The sequence below is a fragment of the Macaca nemestrina genome, chromosome 14 (genome assembly GCF_043159975.1).
Source record: "Macaca nemestrina isolate mMacNem1 chromosome 14, mMacNem.hap1, whole genome shotgun sequence".
Classification (NCBI taxonomy): Eukaryota; Metazoa; Chordata; class Mammalia; order Primates; family Cercopithecidae; genus Macaca; species Macaca nemestrina.
In genome coordinates, this window is record NC_092138.1 from 61,552,361 (window position 1) to 61,580,079 (window position 27,719).

A 27,719-nucleotide genomic window follows, 5' to 3' on the forward strand; every position below is an offset into this window, starting at 1 on the left:
GATCATGTGGTAACTCTGCTTAGAATCCTTAAATGGCTGCCCATGGCTTCAATGGAGTTCCCTTAAAAGATAATGGCCACATTTTTTAATGACATGCAAGGCCCACTGTTGCCTAAATTCTTCCCTCTCTTAATTTGTCTCCTAGTACTCCATGCCTTGCAACATATACGAAAGCAAACTCCTTCCAGCTGCCTCCTCTCCTCCATTTAATCCTTATGAATTTGCTCATTTCATCTCTCTTTTATGTGATGGTAATTCCTAATCAACCTTTAACGTTCAAAGCAGAGAGGACACCAGCAAGATGTTGGAGTAGGAGATCCCAGCCTTTTTTCTTCCCACAGAGAACAGTTGGACAACTATCCACAAACAAAAACAGCTTTGGAAGGGCTCCTCAGGAGTCCCCTTAAGAAGCCACACAAATAGAGTAAAAGAAAAAAACATGAGAATGACCTCACAAAAAGGATCACTAGGGAGACCAGCATAGCTCAGACATTTGGTGATGGCTTGGAACAGAAAAGAAAGATGGAGACTATCAGTATTAGACACCTGGTGAGAGCCACCATCATCTGTACTGGCATGATCTTCACAGGAGTCTGGGACACTTCTCCACTGAGGGCCTCAGCAGCCCTCATGGCTGCCACACATCCCACACACCCTTCACCACCATGAACCAAACAGGGTTAGCTTTCGAAGATCTCACTGGCTTGCTCCAACAGAGGACCCCAGAAATGTTGACTACTGAGGAAGTCAACAGAACAGCCACAGTGGACCTCCTGCAGCATTCACAACTGACATCCCTCAGTTTTTTACATCCACAGTCTCCAGGTGCCTAAGCTAACACCCCTCCTACTACTCCTTTCTGGAGCCACCCCAGCTTCTGCCACCACAAGCATGCCAGCCCAGGGACCCAGCACAGACACAGTGCACATGCCCGTGAGTGGCCTCAGAACCCCAACCAGACCCTGGCTCCCATCACTACATGCTTGCCAGCAGCTAACCACTACAGCCAGCCCTAGCATCCAGCTATGAAAGCACAAGCATGCAGCCCTTCTCCCATTGCTTGCCTCCACAGCTACACATGCACACATAGTCAGCCTGATCGCTGTTACTGACAAGCAGCTAATCTCTGCAACTTTTCACACATATGCCACCAACTTCAAATCCTATAGCCATGGGTGTGTACTCCACTGGCCCCTACTGATACATGTGTGCCTAAAGTCAACCCCAGGTCTTGCACCTAACCTCAGCCCTCATCACATGATTGCAGCTGGCCACCTCACCACACACATGCCTGCAGCCCACCTCCACAGATAAGCATGAGCCCACCACCATAATTTTGAAGCCAAAGAACACAATGACTGAATTAAATGCAATAGGGAACTTCAACAGCAGACTAGAACAAGAAGAATAAACATAAAGAAACCCAGAGATAGATAGAGATAGAACAAGAAGAATAAAAAATAAATAACCCCAGTCAGAGGATGATTTATAATTATTTTTCTTTCAGAAAAAAGAATGAAGAAAGCCTATTTTATCTATGGGCACCATCAAAATAATTAAATTTGTGTTATGGAAGTTCTACAAGGAGAAGAGAAACAAAATGACAGAAAGCTTATTTAAAATACAGAGGCTGAAAACTTCCCAAATCTGGGGAACAATGTAAAGATCCAGGTATATAAAGCTCAAAAGTCTTCAATACATTCACCCCAAAGAAGACTTTACCAAAACATAGTATGATTGACCTGTAAAAAATCAAAGACACTCAGAAATAAACCCACAAACCTACAACCATCTGATCTTTGACAAGACCAACAAAAGCAATGGTGAAAGGACTCCCCAGTCAATAAATGAGGCTGGGATAACCAGATAGCCATATGGCAAAGACTGAAGCTGGACCCCTACCTTTCATCATATAAAAAAATTAACTCAAATTTAAAGAGAGGCTGAGTATGGTGACTCACACGTGTAATCTCAGCACTTTGAGAGGCCATGGTGGGCAGATTGCCTAAGGTCAGGAGTTCAAGACCAGCCTGGCCAATATAGCAAAACCCCATCTCTACTAAAACTACAAAAATTCGCTGGGTATGGTAGTCCATGCCTGTAATCCCAGCTACACAAGAGGCTGAGGCAGGAGAACTTTTGAACCCAGGAGATGGAAGTTTCTGTGAGCCAAGATTGTGCCACTCCACTCCATCCTGGGCATCAAAGCGATTCTCTATCTCAAAAAAAATGAAAAAATTTAAAAAAAAAAAAAGATTTAAATGTAAAATCTCAAACTATAAGAATTCAAGAACACAACCTCAACGTCAGCCTTAGCAAAGAATTTTTGGCCAAGTCTCCAAAAGCAATTGTAATAAAAACAAAAATTGGCAAGTGGGACTGTATTGGTCCCTTCATGCACTGCTATAAATAAATGCCTGAGACAGGGTAATTTATAAAGAAAAGAGGTTTAATTGGCTTGCCGTTCTGCAAGCTGTACAGGAAGCATGATGCTGGCATCTGTTTCTGGGGAGGTCTCAGGAAACTCTGAATCATGGTGGAAAGCAAAGGGGGAGCAGGCAAGTCTTACATGCATGGTCAGAGCAGGAGAAAGAGAGAGAGGAGAGATGCTACACACTTTTAAACAACCAAATCTCCTGAGCACTCTATCAAAAGAACAGTACTAAAGGAATAGTGCTAAATCATTCATGAAGGATTGACTCTTGTGATCCAATCACCTTCCACCAGGCCCTTCCTCCAACACTGGGTATTACAACTGACCGTGAGATGTGGGTGTGGACACAGATCCTAACCATATCATTCTGCCCCTGGCCCCTCCAAAATCTCCTGTCTTTCTCACATTTCCACATACAATCATGCCTTTCCAACCATCCCCCAAAATGTTAACTCATTCTAGCATTAACTCAAAAGTTCAAGGTCCACAGTCTCTTCTGAGACAAGACTAGTCCCTTCTGCCAATGAGCTTGTAAAATAAAAAACAAGTTAGTTACTTCCACAATACAGTGGGACTATAGGCATTGGATAAATACTACCATTCCAAAAGAGAGAAATCAGCTAAAAGAAAGGGGCTCCAGGCCCCATGCAAGTCCAAAACACAGCAGGGCAGTCATTAAATCTTAAAGCTCCAAAATAATCTCCTTTGACTGTCTGTCTCACATCCAAAGCATACTGGTGCAAGAAGTGGATTCCCAGGTTTTGAGCAGCTCCCCCATTGTGGCTACTCTCATGAGCTGGTGTTGAGTGCTTGTGTCTTGTGGTGTTGGTGCAGGCTGTCAGTGGCTCTATAATCAAAGGTCTGGAGGATGGTGGCCCTCTTCTAACAGTTCCATTAGGCAGTACCCCAGTGAAGACTCTGTATTGGGGCTCCAGTCCCACATTTCCCATCTTCTCTGCCCTAGTAGAGGTTCTCCATGAGGGCTCCACCCCTGTAGCAGGCTTCTACCTGGTCATCCAGGCTTTTCCATACATCTTCTGAAATCTAGGCAGAGACTTTCAAACCTCAGCTCTTGCACTCTGAAGACCTGCAGACTTGGCACCATGTGGAAGCTGCCAGGGCTTATAGCTTGCACCCTCTGAAGCAGCAGCCTGAGCTATGCCTGGATCCCTTTGGGCCATGGCTGGAACTGAAGCAGCTTGGATGCAGGGACTGGTGTCCCAAGGCTGTTCAGAGTGGCAGGCTCCTGGGCTGGCCCATGAAACCATTCTTCCCTTCCAGACCTCCAGGCCTGTTTTGGGAGGGGCAGCCACAAAGGTCTCTGAAATGCCTTGGAGGCCTTTTCCCCATTGTTTTGGTTATCAGCATTTGCCTTCCTTTTAGTTATGCAAATTTCTGCAGCCTGCTTGAATTCCTCCTCTGAAAATGGGTTTTTCTTTTCTACCACATGGCCAAGCTGCAAATTTTCCAAACTTTTATGCTTTGCTTCCCTTTTAAATATAAGTTCCAGTTTCAGGCCATTTATTTGCTCATGCATATGAGCATAGGTTGTTGGAAGCAACCAGGTTACATCTTGGACATGCTACTAAGAAATTCTACCAAATGCCCTAAATCATCTCTCCCAAATTCAAAGTGTCACAGATCCCCAGGGCAGGGGCAAAATGCAGAAAGAAAAAAGAAAAGAAAAGAAAGCTGTAAACAGAGTAAATGGACAACGTACAGAATGACAGAAAATATTCACAAACTATCCATCTGACAAAGGCCAGATATCAAGAATCTATGCAGAACTTAAGTCAAAAAGCAAAGAGCAAATAATCCCATTAAAAATGGGCAAAGGACATGAGCAGACACTTCTCAAAAGAAGACATATGAGTGGTCAACAAACCTATAAAAAAAAGTTCTGTATCACTAATCATTAGAAAAATGCAAATCAAACCCACAATGAGATACCATCTCACACCAGTCAGAATGACTATTATTAAAAAATCAAAAGTCAGAAAACAACAGATGTTGGTGAGGCTGCTGAAAAAAAGGGAATGCTTATACACTGTTGGTGAGAATGTAAATTAGTCCAGCCACTGTGGAAAACAATCTTGAGATTTCCCAAAGTACTTAAAACAGAGCTACCATTCAACCCAGCAGTCCTATTAATGGGTATATGTCCTAAGTAAAATAAATCATTCTACCAAAAGGATATATGCACTCGTAAATTTACTGCTGCATTATTCACAATAGCAGAGACATGGAATCAACCTAGATGCCCATCAATGGTAGATTGGATAAAGGCAATGTGCCACATATATAAGATGGAATACTATGCAGCCATAAAACAGAAAAATATATCCTTGACAGCAACATAAATGCAGCAGGAGCCATAATTCTAAGCAAATTAAGAACAGAAAACCAAACACCACATGTTCTCACTTATAAGTGGGAGCTAAACATTGAGCATATATGGATATAAATATGGGATCAATAGACACTGTAGACTATTGGGGATGTAGGTAAAAAGGGGGGGCTTTAAAAACTACCTATCAAGGTACTATGCTCACTTCCTGGGTGAAAAGATTCATACCCCAAACCTCAGCATCATTCAATATCCCCATGTAACTAACCTGTATCCCCTGTAACTAAAGTAAAAGTTGAAATTTTTTTTAAAAATCAGAGATAAAGAATTCTCTAAGCAGCAAGAAAACATAAACACATGATATACACAGAAATCTTAGTAAGGCTATTAGTGAATTTCTCAGCAGAAAATTTGCAGACCAGGGTAGAGTGAGATAATACATTCAAATTGTTGAAAGCAAAAACTGCCACTCAAGAATACTTTACCTGGCAAAGCAGTCCTTCACATATGATGGAAAAAGGAAGTATTTTCCAGATTTACAAAAAAAAAAAGCTGAGATAGTTATCACTAGACCTGCCTTACAAGAAATACTAAAAGGAGTTCTTCAATCATAAGTGAAAGTTGCTAATTATTATTAAAAACAAATAAATGTAGAAAACTCCTTGATAAAAGTAAGCACACAGTCAAATTCAGAATATTTCAATTTTTTTGTTTTTTGTTTTTTTATTTTTTGGACAGAGTCTTGCTCTTGTTGCCCAGGTTGGTGTACAATGGCACAATCTTGGCTTGCCACAACCTACACCTGGGTTCAAGTGAATCTCCTGCCTCAGCCTCTCGAGTAGCTGGGATTACAGGTATGCACCACCACACCAAGCTAATTTTGTATTTTTAGTAGAGCCGGGGTTTCTCCATATTGGCTAGGATGGTCTCAAACTCTCGACCTCAGGTGATCTGCCCACCTTGGCCTCCCAAAGTGCTGGGATTTCAGGCATGAGCCACTGCACCCAGCCCAGAATACTTTAATATTTTTAATATTTTAATAATAGTATGTAAATTGCTTATAACTCATATGAAGGTTAAAAGATAGAAGTATTATTACAAAAACCACAGCTACAATTTTATACAAAGATGTACAATATGACATCCAAAACATAAAACATTTCGGAAAGTAAAACTGTAGATTTTATGTACGCAATTGAAGTTAAGTTGCTATCAGCTTAAATTGTTTGGTATAACTATAAGAGGTTTCATGTCAGCTTAATTATCACCACAAAGCAAAAGCATATAGCAGATACACAAAGAAAAAGAGAAAATAATCAAAGCATACCACTCCAAAATAATACATATTATTGTACAAAGAAAATGAGCAAGCAAAAAAAAAAAAAAAAAAAAAACAGGATTTACAGTACACACAGAAAACAATTTTTTTTTTTTTTTTTTTTTGAGACGGAGTCTCACAGTGTCACACAGGCTGGAGTGCAGTGGCACAATCTTGGCTCACTGCAAGCTCCACCTCCCGGGTTCACGCCATTCTCCTGCCCCAGCCTCCAGAGTAGCTGGGACTACAGGTGCCCGCCACCACGCCTGGCTAATTTTTTTGTATTTTTTAGTAGAGATGGGGTTTCACCATGCTAGCCAGGATGATCTTGATCTCCTGACCTCATGATCCACCCATCTTGGCCTCCCAAAGTGCTGGGATTACAGGCATGAGCCACCACGCCTGGCCCCAGAAAACAATTTTTTTATATGGCAGTAGTGAATCCCTGCCTATTAATAATTACTTTAAATGTAAGTAGACTAACCTCTATCAAAAAACATAAAGTGGCTGAATGGACATTTTTTTAAAAAGACCCAACTATCTGTTACCTACAAGAGACTTATTTCACATAGAGAACATTCCATCTAACTGCAGCACATAACACATTATTTTCAAGCAAACATGGAACATTCTCCAGAACAGATTATATGTTAGACCATGAAACAAGCCTTAACAAATTTTAAAAGATTAAAATCATATCAAGATCTTTTCTGACTATAATGGTATAAAACTGAAAGTCAATAATAGAAGGAATTTCATAAAATACATAAATATATGGAAGTTAAACAATATACTCTTTAGCAAGTGGGTCAAATAAGAAATCGAAGAAGAAATTTAAAAGTATTTTTAGACAAATGAAAGTGAAAATACAATGTACCAAAACCTCTGTGATTATGCAAAAGCAGTTCTAAGAGGGATATCTATAATAAATGCTTACATGAAAAAGAAGAAAGGTCTCCAAAAATCACAACAACTTAGCATTAAACCTCATAGAATCAGGAAAATAGGAACAAACTATGCCCAAATTTCATAGAATGTAGGAAATAAAGATCAGAGCATAAATAAATAAAGCAGTGACTAGAAAAGCAATAGAAAAGATTACAAAACTAACTTGGATCTTGAAAAGATAAAATTGACAAACTTTTAGCTAGACTGAAAAAGGAGCAAAGGTACAAATATTTCTAATAAACATTAGTATTTCTAATGAAATACTTCTAATGAACAGTAATGCAAAAATCCTCAACAAAATATTAGCCAACCATTATTCAACAACATGTCAAAAAATGATACATTATGACCAAGTAGGATTTATCCCTGGAATGGAAGTTTGGCTTAACATACACAAATCAATCAATGTAATACACCACACCAACAGAACAAAAGGCACATGATCATCTCAATACATCAAGAAAGGACATTTCAAAAAGTTCAATACCCTTTCTTGATATAAAGTCTCAAAAATTTAGATACAGAATAAATTTTTTCTCAGATTATCACAGCCATTTATAAAAAATCCAAAGCTGACATAATAATCAATGGAGAAAACATGAAAGCTTTTTTTTCTAAGATCCAATACAAGGTAAGGATGCCTTCTATTGCCATTTCTATTCAACATAGACTGAAAGTACTAGTAAGAACAATCAGACAAGAAAAGAAAATAAGAGTATCCAAATCTGAAAAGAAGAAATAAATATCTTTATTTGTAGATGACATGACCTTATATGTAGAAAACCTTAAAGACATCACCAAAAAACTGTTAGACCTATAAAATGAATTCAATAAAGTTACGGGATACAAAATTAACATTCAAAAACTCAGTTGCATTTTTTACTCCAATAATGACTTACCTCAAAATGAAACTTTTTAAAGTCCCATTTACAATAGCATCAAAAAGAATAAAAACTTTTGAAATAAATCTAAATAAGGAAATGAAAGACCTGTACACTGAAAACTATAAAACATGAATCAAAAAACTGAACATGATATAAATAAATGAAAAGATAATTTGGAATAATTACTATTGTAAAAATGCCCATACTACTCAAAACGATCTACATATGCAAAGCATACTTCATCATCATTCCAATAACATTTTCCACAGAAATAAAAAAAAAAATTCTAAAATTTATATGGAACCACAATATACTCCACAAAATGTATACAGAACCACAAAATACCTGCACAAAAGCCAAATAAAAGTTAAGGAAAAAAAAAAGTTGGAAGCATTACGTTCCTTAATTTCAAATTATACTACAAAGCTACAGTTTTCAAAGAGTATGGTACTGGCATAAAAACAGACACATAGACTAATGGAACAGATTTTAGATCCCCAAAGTAAACCCAAGCATATGTGGTCAACTAATTTTCAACGAGGATGCCAAGAATACAAAATAGTAATTCGATTAGTCTCTTCAATAAATGGTGTTAGGAAAACTAAATATATACGTGAAAAAGAATGAAACTATATATTTATCTTGCATCATACACAAAAATCAACTTAAAATAAATTGAAGACTTAAATATAAGACCTGAAACTAACATTTCTAAAGGACATTGGACAAAGGTCTTGACATTGGCCTTGGCAGTAATATTTTTGGATATCACACCAAATGCTTAGACAACAAAAGCAAAAGTAAACAAGTAAAACTATATCAAACTAAAAAACTTCTACACAGGAAACAATCAACAAAATGCAAAGGCAGCCTATGAACTAATAGATTATTTTCAACCTATATATCTGAAAAGGGGCTAATACTCAAAAATATGTAAGTAATTCACACGACTTGATAGAAAATAGTAATAATAACCTGATTTTAAAATGGACAAATAACTAGACAGTTTTCCAAAGAAGACATTAAAAATGGTCAACAGGCCTATGAAAAGGTACTCAACATAACTAATTATTAGGGTAATGCAAATTATAACTACGATGAGGTATCACCTCACATCTTTTAGAATGACTGTTATCGAGAAGATATGATAACAAATATTGGCAAGGATGTGGAAAAAAGAGAGTCCTTACACTCTATTGGTAGTAATGTAAATTGGTGCAGCCATTATGGAGAACACCAAAGAAGTTCTTCAGAAGTAAAACAGAGCTATCATAGGACTCGCCAATCCCTCTTCTAAATATATACACAAAGGAAATGAAATCAGCGCCTTTTGGAGATATTTGCACTCTCTTGGCCATCACAGCATTATTCACAATAGCCAAGATATGGAAACAACCTAAGTGTGCATGGATAGATAAAAGGCTTAAGAAATTATGGTGTATATGAACAATGAAATATTAGTTGACCTTTAGAAAGCAGGATATTCTGTCTTTTGTGAACACGTGAATGAACCTGGAGTGAGTTTTGCTAAGTGAAATAAGCCAGGCACTAAAAGAAAAAGATAGCATGATCTCACTTATATGTAGAATCTTAAAAAAAAAACTAAAATACATAGAAAGAGAGTGGAAAGGTGGTTATCAGATATGGAGACAGTAAGGGAAATAAGGAGATACAGGTTGAAGAGTAAAAAGTTGCAGTTCTGTCAAATGAATATGTAGAGATCTAATGTAGAGCATGAGGAGGACAATAGTTAATAATATTGTATACTTTACATCTGCTATGAAAGTAGATTTTAAGTGCTCTTAACCACAAAAAAAAAGCCTAACTGACATAATGAATATGTTCATTTGCTTGGTTGCAGTAACCATTTCACTATTTATAAGTGTATCAAAACATCATGTGGTACACCTTAAATATACACCATTTAGAAAGAGGAAAGATTATCAAACAAAGAAGACATACCACGTGGCCAGTACATTCATGGAAAAAAGCCCAACATCACTAATCATTAGAGAAACAAATTAAAATCACAATGAAACAGATGGATAGTATAAGACCAAAGATTAAACTCTTGAAAGAATCAAAAGGAAAAGCCAAATATAAAAAACATGTAACCAAAACAGAGAATGCTTTTGATGAACTCATCAGTAGACTGAACATGGCCAAGAAAAAGAATCAGTGAGCTAGAGGACAATGCAATAGAAACTTCCCTAATGAAAATGGGCAAATAAATAAATAAGAGAGAGAGAGGAAAAATGAAAATCAAAAACAGAGCACATTCAATGTATAAAGAAAAAAATTAAAGGTATAACATACTTATAATTGGTATCCCATAAGGAGAAAAGGGAAAACGGAATTAGGAGAAATATGTAAATAATGACTGAGAACTTTTCAAACTTACTGACAGACACCAAACCACAAATATAGGAAACTCAGAGAATAACAAACATGATTAAATACCAGAACAAATAAAAACAAACAAAACCCTAGAAAAATCATTACCAATCTGAAGAAAACTAGAGACAAAATGTTAAGAGTCCAGAGTTATATACACATATGCATAAACACACACAAACACACACACTTCACTACCCAAAGAGGAACAATAATTTAATTACAGTAGACTTCTCACCAGAAACCATATAACCAAGATAACAATAATATAAAATGTCCAAAATGTTGTAGAAGAGTAACACCAAGAATTTTAATCCCAATAAAATAGTCTTTTAAAGTGAAAAAATAAGAAGATTTTTCAGAGAAACAAAGCTGAGTAAATTCAATACCAGTAGCCTACTCCAGCAAGAAATGTTAAAAAGAAGTTCTAAAGGGAATAGAATACAGTGTAGAATATATAGTGCAGAAATTGAAAGCTCCATAAATAAAGAAGGTTGGCAATGGAATAAATGACGATTTTGTAAAAAGCCAAACAAAATTATGAGACGTCATCTTACACCTGCTAAAATGGCTGTGATCAAAAAGATAAGTGATAAATTTGAGCAAAAATGTAGAGAAAAAGGAACCTTTGTATACTGTTGTTGGAAATGTAAATTAGTACAGACATTATGGGAAATAGGGAGGTTTCTTAAAAATTTTAAAATAGAACTACCATATGATCCAACAGTCCCACTTCTGGGCATATATCCAAAGTAAATGAATATAGGATCTTAAAGAGATAGCTTCACTCCCATGTTCATTGCAGCAGTATTCACAGTAACCGAGATATGGAATTAATGTAAGTGTCCGTCAGTGAATTAATGGGTAAAGAAATGTGATATATATATTCAGCCTTTCAAAAGAAGAAAATTCTGTCAACACAGATATACCTGGAGGATATTAATGTTAAGTGAAAAATACCAGGCACAGAAAAACAAATACTGCATGATTGCACTTATAGGTGGAATCTAAAAAAGTCAATCTCATAGAAGCAGAGTTCAGAATATGGTTGCCAGGGGCTGCGCAATGGCAGAAGTGAGAATGGGGAGATATTGGTTAGAGAGTATAAATTTTTGGTTAGGATTAATAAGTTCTAGATATCTATTGAACAGCATGGTGGTTATAATTAATAATAACATAGTATAGTCAAAAATTGGTAAGACAGCACATCTTAAATATTTCTGCCACAAAAAGTTAAGTATGTGAGGTGATAAATATAATGCTTGATGTGATTTAATCATTTCATAATGTATACATATATCGAAACATCACATTTGGCTTCTTGTGGCCAAGATGGCCAACTAGAAGCAGCTAATCTGTGTGGCTCACAGAGAGGAACAAAAGGGGAGAGTAAATACAGCATATTCAACTGAAACATCCTGGTACTGTCATTGAGACTAATTAAGGAAACAACTTGACTTACAGAGAATGAAGAAGATCAAGACAGAACAACAGCCCACCCAGTAACAACACAGAGCCAGGGGAACATCCACCACGCAGGGAAGTGGTGAGTGAACATGCAACCCCAGGAAACCATACTTCTCCCACAGATCTTTGCAATCCTGAGGTTAGGAGATCTCCTTGTAAACCTGCTTTACCAGGGCCTTCAGTCTGACAGACAGCTGTGTGAAGTCTCAGCAGATCAGCTGCTCAGGAATGCATGAGGCCCTGGAGCCTTAGATACTCAGGCTTTCCAACCTGCAGGCCCCACTTTTGCAGCACCTCACAAGATAAGACACACTAGCTTGGAATTCCAGCCAGCCACCAGTAGCAGCATTGCACCTCCCTAAGAAGGAGCTCCCTGTGGGAGGGACAGGCCAATATGTTTGCTGTTTGGGCACCTCAGCCATTCCAGGCTTTAGTCTTTGAGAGTCCGAACTGACCAGGAGTGGAAGGAATCCTTCAGCACAGAACAGCTGCTGTACCAAAACGTGGCCAGACTACTGCTTTAAGTGGGTGCCCAACTCATTCCTCCTCACTGAGAGGGACATCTCAACCAGGGACTCTAGCTACCCACCTCTCATGTTCTCCAGCCAACAGAGATTTGAATTCTCCCTGGGACAGCATCCTCAGAGGGAGGGGTGGACTGTCATCTTTGTTGTTGGCGCAACTTAGCCAATGTGCCTTCAGATTTCAGAGAGTCTGAGCTAACCAAGGATGGAAGGGATCTCCCATCACAGCACAGCTGCCCTACCAAAAGGTGGCCAGACTGCTCCTTTAAGCGGGTTTCCAATTCCACCCCTCCTCACTGGGTGGGAGCTCCCATCCAGGGCCCTCAGTCACCATTGTCAGTGTTTTCTGGCCAACAGAGAATTGTAATCTCCCTGGGATGGAGATCCCAGAGGGAAGGATGAGCTGCCATCTTTGCTGTTTGGGTGATTTCACCATCCCAGCCTTTGGGCTTCAGAGTGTCTGAGGTGACTGGGGACTGAAGCGGATCCCCAGCACAGCACAGTCACACTACCAAAATGTGGCCAGAGTGCTTTTTTAAGTGGGGCCCCAATCCCATTCTGCCTCACTGGGTGGGAACCTCCCAAATGATGTCTCCAACCACCTCCTATAGGTGCCTTTGGGCCAGCAACAGGCTCATGCCTCTCTAGGACAGGCCTACTAGCGGGAGAGACAGGCTGCTATTTTTGCTATTTCACAGCCTTCACTGGTGATACTTACAGGTACTGGAAAATCCGAGGTGCCTGGGAACTAGAATGGGCCCCAAGCATACCACAGCAGCCCTATGGAAAAGAATCCAGATTGCTACATGTTTGCCCATGCCCCTATCTCCTTAAGGGCAGGTCCTTCAGGCCTGGGCCTCCAGCCACACAACATCAGAGCTATTGTACCAGTAGCAACTTGGCAACTCCCTGGACAGAGCCTCCAGGTCAACTGAAAGCCTCTTTGCCACTGCCTCTGCAGTGGCACTGCCTTTGCCACGCTCAGACTAATGAAAGAGCAAAGACCCTAAGTGCCTTATCCACACCTCCAACATCCTCCCCACATACCCCCCAAAACTGCTTGTCACAAGAAAGGGAACCCCTGGCTTAGGCCCACAGCACAAACCGTCCATCGCAGGCTGATTGCACTGAGTGATTGCTGACTTACCTGCATCTCTCTGGGGTGAAGCCCCCAGAAGATAAGCAAATGACCCTCATAAACAACCACTACTGAATTCCTTTCCTCTTCTGCCTTCAAGTTGGGGAACAAACATAAAGACTAAAATCTCCCCAGAGCTGCAGGGAGCAGCCTAGGAGTGCCACATCACAGTCTACCACCAGCACTCATGGGGGAGAGGAACCCACACTTTCAGAACACAAAGAGGGAGCATAGCTGCAACTGTGAGGAAATATAGGGGAGCCACACACTGAGCAAGAGTCTACAAACTGACCAATAAGTTTGCCACCTGATGGATCACACCCCAAAGCTTCAACCATAAAAATACCTCACTAACATGCCCCCCTTTGAAACCAGAGACAAGAAGGCAGCATCAAATAAAGACCCTGCAAAAAGACTCACCCCAGTGACAACATCCAGAAAAGAATTCTATTGACTATACTGAATCTATACTGCAGTTAAAGAAACACCCACACTCAGAAATGAGAAAAAAACAGTGCAAGAAATCTGGCAACTCAAATGGCCAGAGTATTATATGTCCTCCAAATGACCACACCAGTTCTCCAACAAGAGTTCTTAATAAGGCTGAACTGGCTGGAATGACAGAAATAGAATTCAGAATATAGATAGGAACAAAGATCATCAAGGTTTAGGAGGATGACAATACCCAATCCAAGGAAAATAAGAATCACAATAAAGTGATACAGGAGCTGAGGGATAAAATAACCAATATAAAAAAGAACCTAGTGGGTCTGACAGAGCTGAATAACAAAATATAGGAATTTCACAATGCAATCACAAGTATTATTAAATAACAGCAAAATAAACCAAGCTGAGGAAAGAATCTCAGAACTTGAAGACTGGCCCTCTGAAATAAGATGGTCAGACAAAATGAAAGTAAAAGGAATAAAAAGGAATGAACAAAATCTCTGAGAAGTATGGGATTATGTAAAGAGGCCAAATCTATACATCATTGGCATCCCTGAAATGGGGAGGGAAAAAGTAAACAACTTGGGAAACATATTTCAGGATATCTCCCATGAAAACTTCCCCAACCTTGCTAGAGAGGTCAACAGTCAAATTCAGGAAACACAGAGAATTCCTGCAAGATTCTCCACAAGAAGATCATCCTCAAGACACATAATTGTCAGGTTTTCCAAGGTCAAGATGAAGGAAAGAATGTTAAAGGCAGCTAGATAGAAAGCTCAGGTCACCTACAAATGAAACCTCATTAGGTTAATAGAGCACACATCTCAGCTGAAATCTTACAAGCCAGAAGAAATTGGAGGCCTATATTTAACATTCTTAAAGAAAGAAATCTTCAACTAAGAATTTCACATCCAGGCAAACTAAGCTTCCTAAGTGATGGTGAAATAGAATCTTTTTATATAAGCAAATGTTGGGGAAATTCATTACCACTAGACCTGCCTTACAGGAGATCTTGAAAAGAGCAATAAATAAAAGAAGGAAAGATTGGAAACAGCTAATACAAAAACACACTTAAATGCACAGACTAGTGTCATAGTAAAGCAACTATACAAACAAACCAACATAATAACCAGCTAACAGCACAATGACAAGATCAAATCCACAATATTAATACAAACCACGAATGTAACAAGATAAATACCCCACTTAAAAGACAGAGTGGCAAGCTGTATAAAAAGCAAGACTTAATGTATGCTGTCTTCAAGAGACTCATCTCACACATAATGACACTCATAGGCTCAAAATAAAAGGATGGAGAAAAACCTGTCAAGCAAATAGAAAACAGAAAAGGTAGGGGTTGCAATACTAATTTTAGACAAAATGGATTTTAAACAAACAAAGATCATAAAAGAAAAAGAAGGGCATTACCTAATAGTAAAACGTTCAGTTCAACAAGAAGACCTAACTATCCTAAATATATACGCACCCAGTATAGGAGAACCTAAATTTATAAGTCAAGTTCTTAGAGACCTACAAAGAGACGTAGACTACCACACAAAAATAGTGGGGGACTTCAACACTCCGCTGAGAATATCAGACAGACCATCAAGGCAGAAAATTAACAAAGGTATTCAGGACCTAAACTCAACATTGAGCCAAATGGATCTGACAAACCTTTCCAAAACTCTTTACCCAAAAACAAAAGAGTATACATTCTTCTTATCACTGCATGTCATGTATTCTAAAATTGACCATATCATTGGACATAAAACGATCCTCCACAAATGTAAAAGAATGAAAATCATACCAAACACACCTTAGGACGACAGTGCAATAAAAATAGAATTCAAGACAATGAAAACGGCTCAAAACCATGGAATTACATGGAAATTAAACAGTATGTTCCTGAATGACTGTTAAGTAAATAATGAAATTAAGGCAGAAATCAAGAAGTTCTTTGAAAATAATAAGAACAAAGATAAAACACACAAGAATCCCTGGGACACAGCTAAGGAAATGTTAAGCAAGAAATTCATAGCACTAAATGCCCACATAGAAAAGTTAGAGAGATCTCAAATAAACAACCTAATTTCACAACTGAAAGAATCAGAGAAGCAAGAAAAAATTAACTCCAAAGCTAGCAGAAGATGAGAAATAACAATAATCAGAGCTTAACTGAAGAAAATTGAGACTCAAAAAACCATGCAAATAATCAACAAATCCAGGAGTTTGTATTTTGAAAAAATTAATAAAATACATAGGCCGCTAGCTAGACTAATACAGAGGAAAAGAGAGAAGATTAAAATAAACACAATTAGAAATGACAAACGGACTGTAATTACTGAACCCACAGAAATAAAAACAACCATTAGAAACTATTACAAACACCTCTACACAGACAAACTAGAAAACCTAGAAGAAATAGATAGATTCCTGGACACATAAACCCACCCAAAACTAAACAAGAAAGAAGTTGAATCCCTGAATAGACCAATAACAAGTTCTGAAATTGAGGCAGTAATTAATAGCCTACCAACCAAAAAAAGCCCAGCACCAGAGGGATTCACAGCCAAATTCTATCAGAGGTACAGAGAGGAGCTCGTACCATTTCTTCTGAAACTATTCCAAACAATAGAGAGAGATTCCTCCCTAACTCATTCTGTGAGGCCATCATCATTTTGATACCAAAACCTAGCAGAGACACAACAAAACAAGAAAACTTCAGACCAATATCCTTGATGAATATCAATGCAAAAATTCTCAATAAAATACTGGCAAATCAAACCCAGCAGCACATCAAAAATCTTATCCACCACAATCAAATTGGCTTCAACCCTGGGATGCAAGTTTGGTTCAGCATATGCAAATCAATAAACGTAATTCATCACATAAACAGAGCTAAATACAAAACCACATGATTATCTCAATAGACTCAGAAGAGGCCCTCAATGAAATTCAACATCCCTTCATGTTAAAAACTCTCAATAACTAGGTATTGAAAGAACATAACTCAAAATAATAAGCGTCATATATGACAAACCCAAAGCCCATATCATATTGAATGGTCAAAAGCTGCAAGCATTTCCCTTGAAAATCAGTCCAAGAGAAGGATGCCCTCTGTCACCACTCCTATTCAACATAGTATTGGAAGTTCTGGACACAGCAATCAGGCAAGAGAAGGAAATAAAGTGTATTCAAACAGGAAGAGAGGAAGTCAGACTATCTTTGTCTGCAGATGACATAATTCTATATCTAGAAAACCCTGTTGTCTCAGCCCAAAAGCTTATTAAGCTGATAAATAACGTCAGCAAAGTCTCAGGATACAAAATCAATGTGCAAAGATTACTGGCATTCCTATACACCAACAACAGGCAAGCTGAGAGCCCAATCATAAATGATCTCCCATTCACAATTGCCACAAAAAGCATAAAATACCTAGGAATACAGCTAACAAGGGAAGTGAAGGACTTCTTCAAGGAGAACTACAACCACTGCTCAAACAAATCAGAGAGGACACAAACAAATGAAGAAATATTCCATTCTCATGGATAAGAAGAATCAATATTGTTGAAAATGGCCATACTGCCCAAAGTATTTTATGGTTTCAATGCTATTCTCATTAAACTACCATTGTCATTATTTACAAAATTACAAAAAGTATTTAAAAATTCTTATGGAGCCAAAAAGCCTGAATAGCCAAGACAATCCTAAGCAAAAAGAACAAAGCTGGAGGCATCATGCTACCCAACTTCAAACTATACTACAAGGCTACGGTAACCAAAAGAGCATGATACTGGTACAAGAACTAGCACATATGCCAATAGAACATAATAGAGAACTCAGAAGTAAGACCACACACCTACAACCATCTGATCTTTGACAAACTTGACAGAACAAGCAGTGGGAAAATGACCTCCCTATTTAATAAATGGTGCTGAGAGTGCTGGCTAGTGCGGTAAAGCTATACCATGGAATACTATGCCGCCATGAAAAGGAATGAGATAATGTCTTTTGTAGGTACATGGATGGAGTTGGAAGCCATTATCCTCAGCAAACTAATGCAGGAACAGAAAACCAAACACCATGTGTCCTCACTTTTAAATGGGAGCTGAATGATGAAAACATATGGACACGTGAGGAGGAACAACACACAATGGGGCCTGTCAGTGTGGGGGCAGTGGGAGAAAGGAGAACATCAAGAAAAGTAGCTGATAAATGCTGGCTGGGCTTAATACGTAGGTGATGGGATGATCTATGTAGCAAACCACCATAGCACACACTTACCTTTGTGACAAACCTGCACATCCTACACATGTACCCCTGAACTTAAGAGAAAAGTTGAAGAGAAAAAAACAAGAAATCTCCTTTAATTAAAAAAAAAGAGAGAAGGAATAAACACTGGCACAGACAAGGATGCCCTATCTCACCACTTCTATTCAACATAGTATTGGAAGTCCTAGCCAGAGCAATCAGGTAAGAAAAAGAAATAAAGGGCATCCATTTAGGAAGAGAGGAAGTCAAACTACCTCTATTTGCAGATGACATGATTCTACATCTAGAAAAAACCGTTATCTTGGCCCCAAAGCTCCTTCAGCTGATAAACAACTTCAGCAAACTTCAGCGAAGTTGCAGGATACAAAATCAACATACAAAAAATCACTAGCATTTCTATACATGGATAGATTCCTGGACACATAAACCATACGTAGGAATACAGCTAACCAGGGAGGTGAAAGATCTTTACAATGATAACTACAAAACATTACTCAAAGAAATCAGAGAAGACACAAGCAAATGGAAAAACATCCCATACTCATGGATAGGAAGAAATAATATCATTAAAATAGCTATACTGTCCAAAGCAATTTACAGATTCAATGTGATGCCTATCAAACTACCAAGGACGTTTTTCACAGAACTATCTAAAAATATTTAAAAATTTGTATGGAGCCAAAAAGCCTGACTAGCCAAGGCAATCCTAAGCAAAAAGAACAAAGCTGAAGGCATCATGTTACCTGACTTAACACTTTGCTACAAGGCTGTATATACCAACACAGCATGGTGCTAGTATATAAACAGGTACATAGACCAACAAAATGGAATAGAGAGCCCAGGAATAAGACTGCACATCTACAAGTATCTGATCTTCAACAAAGTGGACAACAAAACAAAAGATGAGAACAGACTCTCTATTTAATGAATGGTGCTGGGAGAACTGGCTAACCATAAACAGAAGATTGAAGCTGGACCCCTTCCTTACACCATATACAAAAATCAACTCAAGATGGATTAAAGACTTAAATGTAAAACCCAAAACTATAAAAACCCTGGAAGACAACCTAGGCAACATCATCCTGGACATAGGAACAGGCAAAGATTTCATTACAAAGATACAAAAAGCAATTGCCACAAAAGCAAAAATTAACAAGTGGGATCTAATTAAACTTAAGAGCTTCTGCACAGCAAAAGACACTATCAACAAAATAGACAGACAATCTACAGAATGGGAGAAAATATTTGCAAACTACCCGTGTGACATAGGTCTAATATCCAGCATCTATAAGGAACTTAAATAAATTCACAAAGAAAAACAACCCCATTAGAAAGTGGGCAAAGAACTTGAACAGACACTTCTCAAAAGAAAACATACATGTGGCCAACAAGCATATAAAAAGCTCAATAGCACTGACCATTAGAAAATCCAAATCAAAACCCCAATGAGATACCATCTTATGCCAGTCAGAATGGCTATTACTAAAAAGTCAAAAAACAGCAGATGCTGGTGGGTTGTGGAGAAAAAGGAACACTTATACACTGTTGATGGAAGTGTCAGTTAGTTCAACCATTGTGGAAAGCACTACCATTCAACCTAGCAATCCCATCACTGGGTATATACCCAGAGGAATATAAATCATTCTACCATAAAGGCCTACATGTGAATGTTCATTGCAGCACTATTTGCAATAGCAAAAACATGGAATCTACCTAAATGCCCATCAATGACAGACTGGATGAAGAAAATGTAGTACATATGCACCATGAAATACTATGCAACCATAAAAAGAATAAGATCATATCTTTTGCAGGAACACAGATGGAGCTGGAAGCTATCATTCTTAGCAAACTAATGCAGGAACAGAAAACCAAATACCATATGTTCTCACTTGTAAGTGGGAGCTAAATGATAAGAACTTATGAACACAAAGAAGGAAACAACTGACACTAGGATCTACTTGAGGTAGTAGGGTGGCAGGAGGGAGAGGAGCAGAAAAGAGAATTATTGGGCACTGGGCTTAATACCTAGGTGATGAAATAATATGTACCAAAAAACCCATGACACGTATTTACCTATGTAACATACCTTTACATGTACCCCCAAACTTAAAAGTTTTTTCAAAAACTTTAAAAACAAAAAATATCACCTTGTGCACTGTAAATATATATAATTTTAGTTGTCAATTGTACCTTAATAAAACTGAAAAAAATAATTTTTTTTAAAAATTAACATTTTTTAAAAAAATAACAAGGGATAACATTCACCATGGATCTTCAAGACTACATAAAGATTCACTCCTCTGAGCTCATAATATCCAAACCCTCATCTGTCATTAAATTTACTATTTACCATATTGCTTTGTCTGCCACTGTAACATAAATGTCTTCACAGAGAATGTGTGATAAGAATGTTGTACTCCAAAACCTAGTACAAAGCTTGGTACATAGTAGGCACAAAAAAATGTTGGTTAAAACAATGCACGATTCTCCTTTGTAAAATTTGTTTTCAGTGCTCACATTTGACTGACTTTGTACATTGCCTTTCTAACATGTGTTCTTCCCAAACAGGAACCAAATTATTCCAGAGACAAATCACCTAATATGAATAGCTGCAAATATAAAGCACTTGTCAGTAAATGCCACAGTCCCATCCTGGTTGTTTTTCTTTCAGAAATGATTTTCTGACACAAAATAATCAGCACCTAGTTTGCTGCTTCTTGCAGTCTAGAAGCAAATGATTCATGCTTCTTGTTATTGTATTAATGCACAGGAAAAGCAATAAAAAATCCAAGAAGCCATAATATATTCACAACATTGTAACTTTCTCTCATTACCCAGAAGTAAATGGATCATTGCTCCTGATATGTGTTGATTCAAGCTGACAGCATTGGAATTTACATTAGCTGTCACTCATAGTCTTTAGGTCAAATAACTGTCATAATCACCTTAGTGCATTTACCTATGGAACCACACTAGACTTTGTGCAAATACTGTACATTTTGCATTATGGTGATCGTACACTTGCTTGGTCCAAGGTGTTGAGGATGGAAAGAGTTAAGACTCTTGTCTAAAGCTAGCAATTTTCCACACACTGTGCTAAGCATATTATAATCACTGTATCATTTAATCTTCATTGAAAAATCTGTGAAAAAAATTGGCATTATTACCATCATTTTATAGATAAGAATCGCAGGCTCTACATGGTTGATTCTAAACACCACTGCTATGGTGCATTAGACTGAAATGTCCTTAAGCACCTGCCTGGGTCTCATACTCAAGTGCCCCTGCTGGTGCCTTGGAGGCCATTCCTAACCCTCTGCCACCTCTAATCCCTCTGCAGAGCTACCCAGTGTCGCTGCTATGCTACTAGAGATGCTACACATGCATAACTTTAAAACCACCTCCTGACTTAAGGCACTACTCCTGAGGTAGGGGCCATAGGAGGAGCTAAAACAGCCTTCTCTCCGTTTTCTGTGGAAGTTACTGTCCTGCTTGCTAATGCTGATTCACACTCTTGCACTCATGGCCTTCATGCTCAGCCATGTTACTGCGTTAGTCTTTGCTAACCCACTATAACATAAACCTCTCCCTTGCTACTAGTCTTCATTTCCATGTGTCTGAACCTCTCTCCTATGGAAAATAAAACAAATTGTCTGACATTTTTAGCCATTTCTATTCCTCATTTCTTTTCCGGTCTTGCTTTTAAGATTTGTCTGCACTCAGTGTCCCCACATCTGCAACCCACATTCATCTTGAAAATTGCAGAAGACTGCTCTTGCCACACCCTGTCCCGACTCTGCTCTTCAGGTCTCCAATCACCATGTTGTAGCTAAATAAAAAAGGACTTCTTCTAGGTCCTTATTTTTCTTGCATCCTGTGCAGCGTTGGCACTACTAACCCCCTTTTTTCAATTGAAGCACTGTTTTCCCCTGGCTCCTCATTCATTCTCAGGCTGCTGCCAATGTGTTTTTTTGGTCCTGCCATTTGCCATGGGAACTGTACAGTTTAGCATTTTGAACATAATGTGCTATTATATCCTGCCCATCCTCCAGCCTCTTCTCCCAAGTCTCTGTGAGGCTGACTCTCTTCCCACTCTTCAGCCGCTGGACAGTCATTTTCCCTGGAACATTTATTTAGTCTGCCTTTACCCAATTATCTCACTTATCTCTGAATGTTCTTCTCGGCTGTTACATGCCTGGCATTTCCTCTCTTCTCTGTAATTGCTCAAGAGCGAGTTATCTTCCCCAAGCAACCTTTTCCTAGCAACTGATGAGAGGTGAATTTTTATGATGCTTCCAATATTTGCCATGTTTAAATATTCTCTACTTAACTTCTCTACTCAGTATATGTTCACTCTTTGGCTTATACTGGTTATTATCCTAATATTATGCCGTGTGTACCTGCGTTATGTGCTGTCTGGGTTGGGCCATGTACATAGTGGCTTTCAGAATTTGGTGTGCTTTAAGCATTTAGTAAAGATGTATCAGTTAGAAATTTAGAGGTATTTTATGATAATAATGATAGTGATTTATTGTGAGTAATCAAGTATTCTACTGAGTGACAAGAAGAAGCCTGTTTATATAAAATTCTCATATGAATATGAGCCCAATTTTTGAGGCATGATCATGATAAAAATAAAGATGCTTTTACTTAAAGCAGAATAGGGACATTGATATAATTTTACAGCTTCCTTTCCTAATTCAGTAGCAGGAGTTCCATGATGAAAATAGCAGAGGGGGCCCATAGTTGCTAGCCTTAGAAGCACTTATGAAGAAAATTTTACATTTCTTCTTAATGTTCTCTCTCTCTCTTTCTCTAGTTCTTTTTGAGTTTTACATTTTACTTTATTTATTCCCTTTTAAAATTTCAAGTGATAGCTAGGCACAGTGGCTGTAATCCCAGCACTGGGAGGTTAAGGTGGGCAGATCACTTGAGATCAGGAATTCGAGACCAGCCTGGCCAATATGGTGAAACCTAGTCTCTACTAAAAATACCAAAAAGTAACCAGGTGTGGTGGTGCATGCCTGTAGTTCCAGCTACTAGAGAGGCTCAGGTGGGAGAATCACTTGAACCTGGGAGGCGGAGGTTGCAGCGAGCCAAGATCATTCCACTGCACTCCCGCCTGGGCTCAAATAATAATAATAATAGTAATAACATATAACTTTAAGTGATATTACTTTTTCCTTTGTTACAGTCCTATAGCTCAGAATTTTAAAAAATACAAAAGAGAGCATAGTGAAAAGTCTCCCTCCAGCCCAAAGCCACTGTCACTTACCTCCCCTCCTCAGAGACAACCAGTCTTCCTAATTTCTAGGTGTCTTCCTAGATATTTTATGCACATGCAAATGATTGAACTCTAAGGTCTTTATAGAAGCCAGGATCTCTTTGGAAGCCACTAATCAATTTTCTCTTTATATATTTATGTATTCTTTGTTCTTCTTAGCCTCTCCCTCCCACTACTCCCAGAGGCACACATGGAGTTATACTGCAACTCTTCAGGAGCTCCTATGAAGCGCTGCCTCTTAAACATCTCTTCTACACCTACTTGCTCAGCTTTGATGACTTCAATTTTCCTTCCTCTGAGAATAACCCCTTTTGAGTATTCTTTCTTTGTATGTTGGGGTTGGCTCTTGATTTTGCCCTTGGTCCCTAGTTGCCTTTTGCATCTCTCTTGGCTCCAGGCTCTGTAGATAACAGGCAGCCCTGACCCTTCTCCATGCCCAGCTCTGATCCTGAATCTCCTTTCTGCATCCAGCACCCAACATAATCACTTCACCAAGAAAAGACTTCAGGCCTTAAAGGCTGTTATGAACTGAATCATGTCCTCCCCGTAATGCATATGTTAAAGCTCTAATTTCTGGTATGATGATATTTGAAGATAGGACCTTTGGGAGAAAATTAGGGTTAGATTAGGTCATGGGGATGATGCCCTCATGATAAAATTAGTGGTTTAGTAGAAAAAAAGGAAAAGAAATCTCCTTTTATGAGGTCACATACTGAGGAAAGATCATAAGAAGATATAGCACGAGTGGCTTCTGCAAGCCAGGAAGAGAACCCTCACCAGGAACTGAAGCTGCTGAAACCTTGATCTTGGACTTCCAGCCCCAGAACTTTGAGAAGTAAATGTCTATCGTTGAGGCCACCAGTCTATATTATTTTGTTATGTCAGCCAAACAGAACAAATGCCAAGGTTAGCTGGTCCTGAAACCATCAAGCATACCACCTTTCTTTCTTCCCTTTTGGAAAACATGGGTTTCCCCCTCCTCCCACCCCATGCCCTTGTCTATCCTGTTTCCTTTTATTTTCTTACTTATTTATGCCTACTCATCATCAGAAATTTCAACCCAGCTGAGCTAATGAATTGATGCTTCTTTTGCATGTATAGAGCTAATGAGGCACAGGCAACAGGTAGTCATGTGAGTTTCTTTCCTCTGTGTAAAAAAGCCTCTATCTTCTCATCCAATTATTGACTAGCAATTAAGGCCTGTTACCTCCATCAGAAACAGAAGCTCCCCTGGTCACATAAACAGTGTGACATGTCAGCAGCACTGAGCTGTGTCTCAAGATTCTTTTCCTGACAGCATTTAAGAGAAGACACCCCAAAGACCATGCTACTCCAAATAGCTGATGAAATGTGTAGTGCTGCACTAGCAGAAATCTGGTTTTGTGAATAATAAACTCCAGTTGTATGCTTTCAGGTTGAACTCTTTTGTGTCAACTAAAAGAACATGTGGACATAGCAGGGCTGTCAAGATAAGGCCACGAGCTTGCCAAGTTGGGGACCTTTGAAATACAAGTAAGTTGGTGATAGTAAATCAGTGCTTTCCAGGCAAATAGTAAATTTTAAGTAAGTAGTAGGAAAGTAAAACTGCTTATGTCTTCCATGCAGTGAATTAAGCTGACTACTGTTAAAATACTCTTGTAATACAGTCATATATTATTGGCTATCTATTTCTCAGTATAAAAATTATAATTCATTTTCATATATCATTATTAAAATGCCTCTCTTTTGTTTTTGTTGTTGTTGTTGTTGTTACAATGGATGCATGGTTGCTTTGAATTTTCCAATTCTTACTGCCATAGAACATGAAGATGCCTGGGAATTACAATATCCAACCATTTAATTATGTGATGTCATAAGAAAATGGCTTTATTTTTATTTTTAGGACTGTGGAATCAGTACCTTGTATATATGGGTTTTTTAATCTAAAGGCTTATTAGGAAGCTAACAATGGACCAATTAACTTACTTATTATCAGTTGCACATGATATCTACACTGAGTGACTTTGAAGAAAGCTTGTGTTTTCAACAGAAAACATTCTACAGTAAAAATTCTGTCTTGCCAAGATAATTGCTAATTGTAACTCATCAAAATATGTGTCTGGTTCAAGAGCAGCATGTTTATTACTCTGTATATATTTATTATTTCTGTTGAAGCCATCCTAGAGAGGCCCTCAACATTATTGCTTCTGCATACAATAGAACTTGACATAAAATTAATCTCTTAAAGATATATATAAATGAATAACTAAAGCTGCATATAGGTGGATTGGGACTGGTGATTGAAATGTATCTGTTATGATTTAGTCACTGTCTTAAGGATAACATGTTTGGCCATGAGTAAAACAAGGTAGTGAGAAATAAAACAGTAGGTCAGACTTGTTTCCTCCTTTCTTTCTACCCATTCTCACGTTTGTCTCATCTTATATTTAACTAATTTTCCAGAACAAATATAAAGGGTATGAATGACTCTAACTCTGAAGAGAGAGAAAAGTCAAAGCAATGATTATACCTGCCCTTCTCACTTACAGCTCTTAGCACATTTATCTTGTATTGGACACATTTTCAAAAACTTACATGTTGGGCTGGGCATGGTGGCTCATGCCTGTAATCCCAGCACTTTGGAAGGCCAAGGTGGACAGAATTGCTTTAGCTCAAGAATTTGAAACTAGCCTGAGCAGCATGGCGAAATCCCATCTCTACAAAAAAAAATTGGTGGTGTGCACCTATAGTCCCAACTACTGGGGAGACTGAGGTGGGAGAATCGCTTGAGCCTGAGAGGTGGAGGCTGCAGTGAGCCATGATCAGACCACTGCACTGCAGCCGGAGTGATGTGAGTGAGACCCTGTCTCAAAAAAAAATTTTTTTAAAGCACATGTTCACCATTATCAAAGTAAAATTAAAGGTCAAAGTTAGGTATTTATTTGTTTACCTAGTACCCACTAATAAAAACCATTAATAAAAGTGTAAACTAAATTGGGCCATGAATCATCAGATCCTTTTGGACTTCAATGGGGAAAACACCAGCATGAGATCCACTGGTAGGTTAGGTGCGAATGTAGCTAACTCCTCCAAATTTGAAAATTAAGGTAGTAAGGTTCTTTTTACTGGTTAGTACCAAAATTAATTACTATAAAATGTTCAGCCGTGATCAAGGTTTGTATAACAATAAAATATATAAATATTTTGGTAATTCTATCAACTTCCTGACACATATAATCGAACATTGTCCGTGTTATATTATTGCCTGAAAAAGTGTATACAAAGGTCTGCTTGCTAATAGTTTGGTCATAGTTACTTTAAATCATGTGCTGGATATTAGTGTGTCATAATAATCTTAATCAGCAAATATCTACTGAGTACCCTCAATGTGCAAGTCACTCTAGTGGACATTAGAGGGGAAAGGCACATAAAGCAATGCTTGCACTAAAAGGTTTGATATCCAGATGGAGACATCAGATGCGATGTGCCCATTGCTTCTGATAACTTAAATATCCTCAGGGTAAAGATCAACCAAAAGCATAAAAAACTATTTGCTGAATCATTCTGAGAGCCCAGTTGAGGTGGAAGGCCTGAAAGTGGTACAGTGGCATTCTATTTTGTAATTTTATTCAAAATTACTTAGCAGTCCAAGTATCAAAGTATAGAAAGATTAGGAAAAAAGGAAAAGGTCAAAGGACCAGATATGTAGGAATATATATTTATATTTTTTTCCAATGGGTATGTGTACATATACACAGACATAGATATACATATACATACACACATATACATATCATAGTGAAAGTAAAGGAATAACAGACCTATAGATTAAATAAAGTATCTTAATTTCTGCATTTATCCATTAAAAAAGAAAAATGAATTAGCTATATAATTAGCCAGATTTTATAAAGATATCTTTATTACTTTTAAAAATTTCTATAGGTATAAAAACATAATAATCCCCTACTAAAGAACCAGGTAATTTTGTAAAGAATGTGGAAATAAGGGTTTTTCTCCTTTCCTCTCCCATTTGCCTGATGCGAGATTTAAGCCAGGTTTCTCAGAGTGGTCCATTTTCTTATCTGTGAAATGGGAAAAAGTGCACCTTTGCTTCCTCATTCAGAACAATTTCCAGTATTTGAGGTAACTATTTGAAAACATCTTATAACCTATCTAAATGTAAGACACTTCTCTTTCTGCTCTAATTTTTCTGTGAAGCAGGAATCTCTTTGTGTTTACTCATTTACAAAAATAATTCGATAATCATCTTAACACTGGTT

The 27,719-nt window shown here is 38.1% G+C and overlaps 1 long non-coding RNA gene across 3 annotated transcripts in view; it reads left to right on the forward strand.

Moving 5' to 3' along the window:
- The window catches only part of LOC105485634 (uncharacterized), a 376,161-nt gene that overhangs the window by 85,974 nt on the left and 262,468 nt on the right, over positions 1–27,719 (forward strand). For all 3 annotated transcript variants that reach the window (XR_011612670.1, XR_011612668.1, XR_011612669.1), the window contains exons 3-4: positions 11,790–11,871; positions 24,875–24,972. This is a non-coding gene — a long non-coding RNA (uncharacterized lncRNA). The remainder of the gene's footprint in view (positions 1–11,789; positions 11,872–24,874; positions 24,973–27,719) is intronic.